Consider the following 11,579-nt stretch of genomic DNA (forward strand, 5'->3'; position numbering starts at 1 on the left):
AACCTTTAAAGATGTAAAACAAAAAAAACAAGACAAAAATAAGTTTGTCATTACCAAAAAGAAATGTCTAAAAATAATACAATAATAAAAATAATTTAAAAATAGGAAATACTCCATGCTGCATGGATAATGCAGATAGGTCTAGTTATCTGGTCAACAGCCAAAAAGCAAGCACTTAAGGTGTTTAGCTGCAATCTTTTGTTCATTTCTTATTGCTGGAATTTCATATTCATTGCTTGTTAGATGACTAAACAGAATGATGGTAGAGATGGTAAGCTGGCATTTACTCAGGCCCGCCTTGCTCAGTCTCAGAAGCTGACAAATTCTCAGCTACTGGATTGACTGCTTTTGTCTCTGCCATCTTGTGGGTTTAGGGTTTTCTGGGCATCTGTCCATAATTGAATTTATGGCGCTACTGACTTGAGGGGGCTGCCGACCTTGGGTCTTATCTCCTTGATTTTCCTTATCTTCTTCATTGCCATCCTCTCTAGGCTGTCTTTGGTGAGGAGAGCCCTTGCGGAATCGTGGTCTGTAGCCTGGATTATGCCTCACTGGTCTACCTTGTTCTCCTGGACACTGGTTGTCAGCACCTCCATCACTTCTGCCTGCACAGGAGGGTTACAATATTGTTGTTGATGCCCATAGGGTCTCTGCATGTATTAAGATGGAAACTGTCACCTGTGGTCGGGCAAGTGCTGTTGGGCCTGGCCCTCAGGAGCACTCTCTGATCCCTCATTCTTTTCCTCACTCTCACTATTCTGGTAATTCTGCTGGTAATTGTGTGGAGGAGCCCTGCAACATGGATAGTGTCTATAATGGTTACACTCTGCTGCATATTGACTGCCTTGCACTGTTAGGTCCACCAGGGCTGCAACATTTGCCTCCTCTGCACTCTGTTCTCCTTCAACAACATCAAACTCCACAGTCTCTCTGCCTCCCACTCTGCAGAGGTATTTCCTGGGGTTACTATTCTTTATGGAAGTTTGGTGGACAAATACATCTTCCTTGGTTTTGTTCCAGTTGATGAAACTATATCCATTTCTTACATTGAACCATTTTATTGTTCCTAAAACCTTCATTGCAATGGCCTTCTTGTCCTCACCAGCAGGCACCACCAAATTGAGGTCCCTGGGCCACTGCTCTCTGTGCAGCTGACTGTGATGCCAGGCTTGGGGTGGCAGCAGTTCTGAGGGTGGGGGCGGCTGCTGGGACTCACCTTGTTGCTCCTGGTTGCAGTGATGGTGGTGGCCGGTGGCAGCCCTCCTTCCAGGGCAGCAGTGGTGGGTTGCTCAGGGCTCTCTGGGGTACATTCAAAACTTAAAATCTTAAAGTTTCTTTAAAATTCCTTAGAGAATGAATTTCACAAAATCTGGCTTGTTTAAGGGGGAAAAAAACAGACCTTTGGAGTAAAGTGTGACATTCTCCCAAATTCAAAATGTGTCAAAATATAAATCTCTGACTTTAATTTTTAGAGGATTTTTTTTTCTAGTAATTATCTATAAGACTCTCACGGTGGGAATTGAGAACTGTTCTCCATTTCCTCCCAGCATATTTTAACACTTTATTTTAAAATGCTGAACTTTGTTAGGGCTTCCTCCCTAGCAACATGTAGCATTAAATCAACAGTATCAGCAATCCAAACTCTACCCCTATTTGGGATGTGCAGCAAAATACATCAAAACCTACTCCAAGATAGATCATACACAAGAAACCCTTGAATAACCCATATTCTCATTCTCAAGATGGTCTCTAAGAAAATCTAGGCCCAGATACAGCAAGCTAATTTTTCTAATCCAAATTGCAATTCAAGTCCCAGAAGTATATACATTTGCATGAAATATTCTTTTGAAGAAGTTCCTGCCAGGTGAGGAATTTTAAATGGGCTTTTCTCAACATGGGAGGCAGACAAATGGCATTGACAGGTCAAGGATTACATTTCTCACAACCAGGATATTCCAAATGGTTTCTTATTCCATGGGATCAATAAGCAGCCGGGCTCACGGGCATAAAGCTGTCTTAACCTCACCAATGCTCACACAGACCATTTCTTGAGCTTCTCCCAGGGTGGAGACTTAAAAAATACTGACATCTCTGAAACATGTACAGTAACAAAGACAATAAAAGGATGAAGGTAGAGAGACAAACTCAACTGCGGGCCTGTTCCCAAGACAGTTATTTAGTGCAGTTCAGACTGTCTTCTTGTGCAGAACAAAAACAGACCAAAATTTGCCAGCAGGAACAAGCCCCAATTTCTTTCCACAGTCATCTTCAGCCCAGATAGGACTTATAACACCTGTAATGAAAACAGCCAGTGTGAGATGAATTAACGTGACAGGGCTACCACTGCTAGTCATAAAAACCCTTTAAGGACCTTAAAACCTACAGAAGAACACAAAGATCGAAAACGTTTAAATGCTGTAATCTCCATTTATAGACTTCCTTAGTGCCTGAGTTTCTGGTGGTTGGACTTGCAGTCCAGGCAGCTGTCTCAGCCAGAGCCTGTGTGGGAGTTTTGACTATCAGTCCATGCCCTTTCATCCCTGTCGGCCAGAGTGCATATGGGCTCACATGTGTCTCTTTTTACTCACACTTCCTTCTGGAAGCAGAATCATGGGGAAATTTGTTTGTCTACTTCATGGAAAGTTATGTGGGAACATGTGCTCTTTTCAAAAATAGGGTGACATTTTCTAAGAAGCTTTTATGAGAAGGTAGGATCAGACCCAATCTGTCATCCTTTCATTGGCTTCTCTTAGCTCCTTCTCTTGGTATTTAATCCCTATATCACTGTGACTGAACATACATTGGCCTTAAGATCCTAAGTCCAGGAAGTTAAGCCTCCTATTGGGTTTGCTTCCCCCAAAACCTTGCATCAAATCACAGAGAAGAGCAATTGAAAAGATAGGATTAAACTTCTGCAAATATAGCCATTTTCGCTACCATGCTTGCCCAGTCAATTAATCATGAAAGAACATTCTATCAGTGTTGCTATTGAACAGAGGAGTACTCAGTGAAAAGCAAATATAAAACTCAGTGGAAAGGAGAACCAAGATGGCGGCGTAGGTAGACACACTGTGCCTCCTTGCACAACCAGAACTCACAGAAAATCGAACAGCAAGGAAGTCCGACACCAAGTAGATAAAAAAGAAACATACATCCAGACCGGTAGGAGGGGCGGAGACGGGCACAGGGGCAGAGAGGACTCTTGTGGCCGTGGTGGGACCGAGACTGGTGGAGTGTGGGACGAACGGGGCAGGCAGTCTGACCACTAGCAGACCCTGCGGCCCCACATTTGCTCACAGATAAACCGAGAGGGGCGGACTCAGAGTGGCGGAGAACGGGGCAGGCACAGCGGCAAGTAGTACCCCACAGCCCCACTCTCACGCACAGATAAACCAGAATGAACAGCGGGGAGCAAAGCAGACTGCGTAACCCAGGGCTCCAGCTAGGGGGAAATAAAGCCTCAAACCTCTGATTGAAAACGCCCATGGGGGTTGGGGCGGCAGCAGGAGAGACTCCCAGCCTCACAGGAGAGGTCGTTGGAGAGACCCACAGGGGCCTAGAGTGTTCACAAGACCACCCACTCGGGAACCAGCACCAGAGGGGCCCAGTTCAATTGTGGGAAGCGGAGGGAGTGACTTAAATCCGGAGAAGAGTGGAGGGCACCATTGCTCCCTCTCGGCCCCTTCCCCATGTACAGCATCACAGCACAGCAACCAGCGTTACCCTGCCCCAGGGAACACCTAAGGCTCTGCCCCTTTAAGTAACAGATGCGCCAGTACAAAAAAAAAAAAAAAGTCCCAAATGACAGAACACTCAAAGCTCCAGAAAAAATACAACTAAGCGAGGAAGAGATAGCCAACCTATCGGATGCACAGTTCAAAACACTGGTTATTAAGATGCTCACAGAATTGGTTGAATTTGTTTGAAAAGTAGATGAAAAACTGAAGCCTATGCTAAGAGAAACAAAGGAAAATGTACAGGGAACCAATAGTGATGCGAAGGAAACTGGGACTCAAATCAATGGTGTGGACCAGAAGGAAGAAAGAAACATCCAACCAGAAAAGAATGAAGAAACAAGAATTCGGAAAAATGAGGAGAGGCTTAGGAACCTCCAGGACATCTTGAAACGTTCCAACATCCGAATTATAGGGGTGCCAGAGGAGAAGAGGAAGAACAAAAAATTGAAAACTTATTTGAACAAATAATGAAGGAGAACTTCCCCAGTCTGGCAAAGGAAATAGACTTCCAGGAAGTCCAGGAAGCTCAGAGAGTCCCAAAGAAGCTGGACCCAAGGAGGAACAAACCAAGGCACATCATAATTACATTCCCCAAGATTAAAGATAAGGAGAGAATCTCAGAAGCAGCAAGAGAAAAGGACACAGTTACCTACAAAGGGGTTCCCATAAGACTGTCAGCTGATTTCTCCAAAGAGACCTTACAGGCAAGAAGGGACTGGCAAGAAGTATTCCAAGCCATGAAAGGCAAAGGCCTACATCCAAGATTACTGTATCCAGCAAAGCTATCATTTAGAATGAAAGGGCAGATAAAGTGCTTCTCAGATAAGGTCAAGTTCAAGGAGTTCATCATTAGCAAGCACTTATTATATGAAATGTTAAAGGGACTTACCTAAGAAAAAGAAGATCAAAAATAGGAACAGTAAAAATGACAGCAAACTCACAGTTATTAACAACCACACCTAAAACCAAAACAAAAGCAAACTAAGCAAACAACTAGAACAGAAACAGAATCACAGAAATGGAGATCACATGGAGGGTTATCAATAGGGGATTGGGAGGGGGAGAGAGGAGGGAAAGGTACAGAGAATAAATAGCATAGATGATAGGTGGAAAATAGACAGGGGGAGGGTAAGAATAGTGTAGGAAATGTAGAAGCCAAAGAACTTATAAGTATGACCCATGGACATGAACTATAGGGGGGGAATGTGGGAGGGAGGGGGTGGGCAGGATGGAGTTGAGTGAAGGGGCGGAAATAGGACAACTGTAATAGCATAATCAATAAATACATCAAAAAAACTCAGTGGAAAAAAAATAGGTAAGAATATAGAAGACCCACAGTGACAATAAAACACACCCACCTGACAGCATCCTTCAAGCTCCCTAAACAAATGGGAAAGGGAATTAGAAATAATATTATCCAATAGCAGACATTTACTGAGGATGTACAGTGTGCCAAGCAGTATTCCTGGTTGTGTAGGTAGAGAGGGGCACACTTCTTGAAAAAAGACTGACACTGACCGCTGACCTTGAGGACCTCAAGGATAAATAGGGATGCAGAAAGCAGAGTGAGGGAGGTTCTACAACACAGTTAAGCAGAGAGAGGTACTTGATCTTTTTGAGAGAGACCAGAGACAGCGGATGTTTATCAAAGGAATTTTAAAGGACAGGCCACCCAGCCAAACAGTGACATCTGCAGCAAAGCCATCTCTGTGAGTGGGCGGTAGTGTCACATGTCAGGCTGATGTGGGTTTGAACAGCCTGGTAGGCTGTATATTCCTGAGTAAATAGCCTTGGTCAGTCTCCGTTTTTGCATCTGAAAAATGGGAGAGTAATATCAATCTCATAAAACTCTTTTAAGGCTAAAACCCCATCACACGTATGTACAAAATGCCTACTACAGTGCTCAGCACATTTTGGACTTTCAATGCAAATTCCATTAGTTTTTCTATTTTATTCTCTAGTTGTTAAACTGAATGATGATCCACATCTAAGAGAAAGAGTCCCGGAGGAAATAAGACTATTGTGACTTTATACCCCTTCAACCTTGCACTTAAAAAGAAGGTAATGCAGCTCCCCCAGGCATTGCATTAGTGAAAGGACAGAACTTACTGGTTCTCCCTCTGAGGCCTCAGACTTAGAGGAATATTTGAAGAGTCATCTCATGAAAGGAAAGCCTGCTGACAGCATCCGATTTCAGCATGCCTGCTTGGTTTATGAACAGCCCGCCTGCATAATCAATACTGGCTCAGGGTAGCTGGTTGTAAACTAGTCCAGGCTGCACACCGCAACCACAGAGGCAGATTTGAGGAACTGCGGCTGACCATTCTGGAGTCAGCTGGGGGCCTGGCTGTTCTCATCAGTAACTCACAGACTGGAGCCATCAGTGAGCTGGGCTTGGGCTTGTACCCATGGGTGACCAGGAAATGAGCTCCCTTGGGGCATAGCTGCTCAGGCCAGTTAGTGTAACAGGGGGAGGGCTCTGTCCTGGAGTCCACAGCATCAGAAAGCAACATTTGTTAAGCATCACTACCAGGGTTGCCAGACCTCGCAAATAAAAACCCTTGATGTTCAGTTAAATGTGTACTTCATATAAACAATATTTTTTAGTGTGTTTCAATATTACATAGGCCATACTTATAATAAAAAAATTGTCTATTATTGACCTGAAATTCAAATTTACCTGGCTGCTCTGTACTTATGTTTCAAATATTTAATGGTACATACTGATACTGAAAAAGTATCCTTTATTTATCTGAACTCCAAATGTAACTGAGTCTCCTGTATTTTACATCTGGTAAGGTATGTATGTGTGTGTGTGTCTGTGTATACACACACACACACTGTATTTTTCAGACTATAAGACATATTTCTTTCCCCTAAATTTGGGAGGAAAATGGGGGTGCATCTTATAGTCCAAATGTAGCTTACCTGGCTCACTGGCGGGGGGTGGGGGCGGTGGTGGAGAGGGATTTTTTTTCCTATTTTCCTCCTCTAAAACCTAGGTACATCTTATGGTCCAGTGCATCTTATAGTCCAAAAATTATGGGGGGGGGGTGTGTGTGCATACAGGAAACAAACAATTCTGTTCTGCTACAATCCTGCCATCCAAAGTAGAGAATCACCTTCAGGAAAAGTCAGAACTTCTCAGCTTGGTCAATGCCAGGACCTCCGCATCTGCCCCACTCTTTACCAGCCCTTTTCCTACTCTTTCCTAACACAGTCATCCCATCACAGCCTGGGAAACCCTCTTCCTGACCCCTGAGCATGTCCAGATATCCTCACTTAGGCATAAAGACTTGAAGTGCTCTCAGTCCTCCTGTTCATGGACCCACTTCTCACTTAAGCTTCAAGACCAACTCACATTTGTATGGATCCTATAATGGCCCCTTCCCAAGGCCTCCCAGTAGTTCTGAGGTGACCCCTTCCTGTTTGGAGCTCTGGGAATGTTTGCTTTCTCTTTGACTCACTAGGCCTTAAGCTTGGTAATTTTCATATGCTTCTTTGGAAAGCATGAACAAATATCATAACTTACAGGGGAAGAAATTACTCAATTTTTTTTATTCCTGTGCATCTGTACTGAGCCCCCACCTGCCTGGCTAGTGGCTAAAGTAATTCTAATCATGTGACTGGGCTTTTGACTCCTGAGGTTGCAGCAGGTGTGCACTGGGGAATGGGATGGGGCAAACAGTGGAGCAGGGAGCAAATGCTAACTCCACTGAGCCTTCAAGTCTGAAATACACCCTGGTACATGCACATGTCATCTCTCAAATTACATGGTAGGTCTTTCCACAGGAGTGCAGACAAATGTTTCAACACTACCCAGCCTTTAATACCTAGCTCTACTTTGATGAAGTCCCATTTGTTTATTCTTTCCTTTATGTCCCTTGCTGTAGGGGACATATCAGTGAAAATATTGCTGGGAGGAATATCTGAGATTTTCCTGCCTATCTTCTCCTCTAGGACTTTTATGGTATCACAACTTATATTTAAGTCTTTTATCCATCTTGAGTTTATATTTTTGTATGGTGTAAGTTGGTGGTTGAGTTTCATTTTTTTGCATGTAGCTGTCCTGTGTGGCTAAAGAAAACATTAGCAAAATGAAAAGGGAACCAACTGTATGGGAAAATATATTTGCCAATGATATCTTGGACAAGGCTTTAATCTCCAAAATATATAAAGAACTCACATGACTCCACACGAGGAAGACAAATAATCCAATTAAAAAATGGGCAAAGGACCTGAACAGACACTTCTCCAAGGAGGACATACAGAGGGCCCAGAGACATATGAAGGGATGCTCAGCATCACTAGCCATCAGAGATATGCAAATTAAAACCACAATGAGGTACCACTTCACACTGCTCAGAATGGCCATTATAACCAAATCAACAAACAACAAGTGCTAGTGGGGTTGTGGAGAAAAGTGAACCCTAGTGCACTGTTGGTGAGAATGCAAATTGGTGCAGCCTCTGTGGAAAACGGTATGGAATTTTCTCACAAAACTAAAAGTGGAATTGCCTTTTGACCCAGCAATTCCACTCTGGGATTATACCCTAAGAGCCCTGAAACACTAATTCAAAAGAACCTATGCACCCCAATGTTCATAGCAGCACAATTTACAATAGCCAAGTGTTGGAAAAAGCCTAAGTGCCCATCAGTAAATGAGTGGATCAAAAAACTGTGGTACATTTACACAATGGAATACTATGCAGCAGAAAGAAAGAAGGAGCGCCTACCCTTCATGACAACATGGATGGAACTGGAGAGCATTATGCTAAGTGAAGTAAGACAGGTGGTGAAAGACAAATACCATATCATCTCACCTATAATTGGAACCTAATCAACAAAACAAACAAGCAAGCAAAATATAACCAGAGACATTGAAGTTAACAACAAACTGACAGTAACCCCAGGGGTGGGGAGAGGGAAATAACATGGGAAGAAGGGAAAGGGTCATAAATGAACATGAATGAGGGACTCATGGACAAAGCCAAAGGGGTGTAGGATTGAGGGTGAAAGGTCGGAGTGGGTAGAGCAGGGGAAAGTGGTGATGGGAAAAGGGAGACAATTGTATTCGAACATCAATAAAAATTTTTTTAATTAAAAAAAATATATAGCTCCAAAGTCATGTCTTTGATGAAGTCTATTCTGACTCTTGCAGAAAGAGCCGAAGTCTTCACCAGAGCCTGCAGACCCTCCCTGATACTCCTTCCTCCCTTCTTCTTGGCCGCATCACCCTTGGCTCAGTGTGCAGCAGCCATACTGCCCTCCTTGCTGTTTCTTGAACATGTACTTTCCCTCTGCATGGCCCCTACCTTTGCTGTTTCCTCTGCGTGGAATGTTCTCCTCCCTCCCAACTCACCCCCTCCCCCTGAATACAGCAAGAGACATTATTTGCTTTCAATGCGGTCAGCTGACTGCTATATTTATAGTTATAGTTTCCTTCCCTACAACTTCCATCTCTGTGCCTGCCTTATTTTTCTCCTTAGTACTTACAGGTAACATATATATATATAGATATATATTTTTTTACTAGCTTTTCTTATTTATTGTCCATCAACACTCACACTGGAACATAAACTCCATAAGAGTAGGAATTTTTCAGTCTACTTTGTTTCACTGCTGTAGCCCTAGTGCACAAAACATGATAAAGAATCAATAAATATTTGTTGGGTGAATAAATAAGTGAATGATTTTTCTCTTGTATTTTCACAAAACACTATACGAAAGTCTGTAACTCCACCTACTTTATTTTCAGATGTCCACAGATCTGCCCCACCCTCCACCCCAGAAGATGTTCTAGTGAATGAAGAATGAACATGCCAGGGGATCGCGGCAAAGTGTGTTCCAGTCCCTAATTCATTACAGGCTCTTGGTGAAAACATGCAGTTCAAGGAAATGGGAAAATTCTAAAAACACATGCACAAACACCTCAGAGAGCATCAAGCAGGTAATCCTGGAGAAACCAGTACTGACTTTTGCAGAAGGTGAAGGCACTGCAGGAAATAGCTATTTCTTTAGTCACGGTGGGGGATGTTCTGACCCCCTCTAGTGCCCTTGGCCCAGTGGTACACACACAAGCCTCAGCCAGAGCACTTGGGTGCAGCCTCTGGCAATGGAGCAGAGTGAAGATAAGTGGCCCCTGTGAGGACTGAGCCCAGTCTTTGGCCTCATTATCACCAGCTGCAACCAAGCAGTCACACACAGACTCCACAAAACAGAGAGAGAGATCACAGGATGGCTGGGCTGGGCGCATGAATAAACCAACACACCAGTAAATAATGAAGTGTTTACATGAAGCACAGGGTTTAGCAGCACTTCCTGAAGAGGACATTGAGTAGAAAAGCAAGAGCATCAGCTTTCTTTCCTCTAGGCCAGGCAATGCCACCTCTGTGTGTTTTTAAGGTGGGCAGTAGGTGTCCTCAATCTGAAAAGAGCAATTTGGGACTCAGGGTTTGTCGCTATTGCTATTATACTTTTAATTTTTAAAAAAGAACTTTAAATTTTATTTTTACATTCAATATTATTGCATATTAGTTTCAGGTGTACAGCACAGTAGTTAGACGATCATACACTTTACAAGTGTTCCTCCAGATATTTCCAGTACCCACCTGACACCATGCATAGTTATTAGAATATTATTGCCTCTATTCCCTATGCTGCACTCTGCGGTGCCATGACTATTTTTAACTCCCAATCTGCACTTCTTAATCCTTTCACCCTTTTCACCCAGTCACCCAATGCTTCTCTCATCTGGCAACCATCAGTCTAGTCTGCTGTCTGTATCTATGAGTCTGTTTCAATTTTGTTTGTTCATTTATTTTGTTCTTTGGATTAAACAGGTAGGTGAAATCATGTGGTATTTATCTTTCTCTGTGTTGTGACCCTCTGAGGCCTGGCAGGTTCGTGGTATTCGTGTAGACAGAAAATATCCGTGGAGCAGTTGGGGTGTCGGGCATGCCTTTATTCTTGGGTGGGGAAACCACACATGCTGCAAGCCGTGCTCTATCTGCATGTCTCATGCCATGGCCCTTGTTCCCCGGCCTGGCACCCATCGTAGCACCTGCCCCTTTGCTTGTCTCTCATCACCGCCCCCAGAAAGGAGTCCCTACCTGTTTAAGTACTAGAGGGGAACAAAGCCAGAAAACTGCCAGAACATTATGTAACACAATTCTGCACATGCGAGCCCACTTCAAGTTATAGGAACAGTTTATCAGACCCAGTCTCAAGGCTACAGGAACAATGCTTCCCTTAGGTATCCAGACACCTGAGTGAGGAAGCCAGATTGCCTCCACTTACCCTACATTCTCTGACTATCTCATCTCACTTAGTATAATACCCTCTAGGTCCATCCATGCTTTAACACATGGCAAGATTTCATTCTTTTGTATGGTCAAGTAATATTCCATTGTATATATGTGCTATAGCTTTTTTATCTACTCATCTGTTGATGGGCACTTGGGTTGCTTCCCTATCTTGGCAACTGTAAATAATGCTGCAATGAACTCTTGTTCTTTAGACTATTAAAAGAAATGTCTGTTTTAGGAGAAACAAATTGCAAACACCTTGGCTACAGGGAGGCTCAGTGTTCTCCAAGTTTAACCCTTTGTTGTTGAATGAGAAAGGCCCATTATGCTACTTCTTGAAAATGACAAACCAACCCTTCCTCAAACTTCAACCTTCCAGAAACTTGCAGCATCCAGAGGTGACTGCAGTGGAAAGAGAATCATCTAGCAAATGGAGAGTCTTGGACTCATTCAGAAAGAAGGACCCTGCTTTTTACCACCCAGTCCTTTGCCTAAAATGCTGTTTAGAGAACACGGCCACAGCCCTGAGTGTGAC

The 11,579-nt window shown here is 43.4% G+C and overlaps 1 pseudogene; it reads right to left on the minus strand.

Annotated features, from left to right (window-relative positions):
• Nucleotides 1–283: 283 nt before the first annotated feature.
• LOC112311513 (Y-box-binding protein 1 pseudogene) lies at nucleotides 284–10,792 on the minus strand (annotated as a pseudogene).
• Between the last annotated feature and the right edge of the window lie 787 nt (nucleotides 10,793–11,579).

This window comes from Desmodus rotundus, chromosome 13 (assembly GCF_022682495.2).
Source record: "Desmodus rotundus isolate HL8 chromosome 13, HLdesRot8A.1, whole genome shotgun sequence".
NCBI lineage: Eukaryota > Metazoa > Chordata > Mammalia > Chiroptera > Phyllostomidae > Desmodus > Desmodus rotundus.